We start from the raw sequence: 1,525 nt of genomic DNA, 5'->3' as shown, positions 1-1,525 counted from the left end.
AAATGCTTGAAAATGGTGCAATTACGTTGTTTGTCCAACTGAGCGGGCTCCATTTTTTGCTACTAGCGACCTGGATGAAATGCTTTAAAGCGTATGGAATACCATTGAAACTTTGAACGGCCATATCTCTGTAATGGCAGGGGGGGACCGCACCAAATACAGGTGGCTTGAGTTTGTTGAATGTTGATTTAGCACTACGCTGTCACCTAGTTGGAGAGATGCAATGCTATTAAGCAGCAGTTCCTAATCCTGTTCCTTGCGACCCCCCGCTATGCACATTTTGTATGTTTCTCTTATCACTTCAGAGGTTTGCTCTATTCAGCCGTAAGTGCCCTGCGAAGTGGACTTTCTGCCATGATTCCAGTTCGAAGGGAACGTACTTTAGCTTCAAAGGGCATTAAAGTGCGCGAGATGTGAATTTAAATAGTATTTATTTACAGAGGTATATTATGTTACACTTCACTAGTAAGTTTCGTCTGTGTGTGAAGAAACACTATTTGCGTGGTGAAAATCTGAAATTCCGAAGTGAAATAAACTTCAGCTGAATAAAGCTGAATGGAATTCAATTGAAATAAATTTGAATAAACTTCAACTTGACTGTTCAGTGCACTGATGTCAGACTCATTTTGGATAATAAAGTGTATTGTTAAATTGTTAAATACCCTGCCTCCATTACATATTTTTGTCACGTCATTGTAAGTGTTTGATCACATTTGATTGATCATTAAAAAAAAAAAGTGTTTATATATATTCTGTTTATGTATATACTGTATTCTATATATAGAACCAGTCAAAAGTTTGGACACACGAATAGGAAAGTGTCCAAACTTTTGACTGGTACTGTACTATAATATGCACATAAAGATTATCATCTGATATATCGATATCGGCCTTTTTTACTCACAAAACAGCCCTAATATTACTAGAATAACATTGTAGCTTCACTAGAATGTTGAAATAAATCAACCAACCAAACATGTGCTGAATTTTACCAGAAGATAATCAAATCTAAACTCACCATAAGTGCAGTGATTCAGGAATCTTGTTTTTGGACAAAATTATGAAAATATGATAAGATTTACAAAGATATACATGAAAGAACTGCACATTACAACGATCTCCTCCACAGGGGAGGAAATACGAAAAACATAACTTCCTTGTTTAACCACAGTGTGCAAAAACCACCAAACACTCGAGAAGTGACACCATAGTGACAGTTATCTGCCTTCTCGAAAAATGATTGCTCAAACTTATTTTTATGTTTCGTCTGCTTACCAATTTGTTTATTACATATCGGCTTTTTCATAAAGGAAGTAAAATTTTGGACTTTACACTCTAAAAAACAACCCAATTTGGGCTGAATAAATATAGGACAGAACACATGTTGGGTTAATTTTACCCAGCAAATTGAGTTGATTAATTTTTACTATAAGACTAACTTTTTTTTTTTACTTCAAATAATGTTAACAGATTAATCCTCAACTTTTGTAAAATACTCCACACAACCACTGGTTTGCATGATAAC

General features: G+C 35.0%; 1 protein-coding gene across 1 annotated transcript in view; it reads right to left on the bottom strand.

Annotated features, from left to right (window-relative positions):
* LOC107560174 (psychosine receptor-like) overlaps positions 1-1,116 on the bottom strand; it is a 4,546-nt gene extending 3,430 nt beyond the window's left edge. Inside the window, exon 1 of the mRNA XM_016244269.1 lies at positions 1,019-1,116. The gene's annotated coding sequence lies outside the window, so the exon portion shown is untranslated. The remainder of the gene's footprint in view (positions 1-1,018) is intronic.
* Between the last annotated feature and the right edge of the window lie 409 nt (positions 1,117-1,525).

The sequence above is a fragment of the Sinocyclocheilus grahami genome, unplaced genomic scaffold (assembly GCF_001515645.1).
Source record: "Sinocyclocheilus grahami isolate Dianchi unplaced genomic scaffold, SAMN03320097.WGS_v1.1 scaffold713.1, whole genome shotgun sequence".
Taxonomy (NCBI): Eukaryota; Metazoa; Chordata; class Actinopteri; order Cypriniformes; family Cyprinidae; genus Sinocyclocheilus; species Sinocyclocheilus grahami.
The sequence above is the reverse complement of the archived record's forward strand: the minus strand, read 5'-3'. Positions and strand labels throughout refer to the sequence as shown.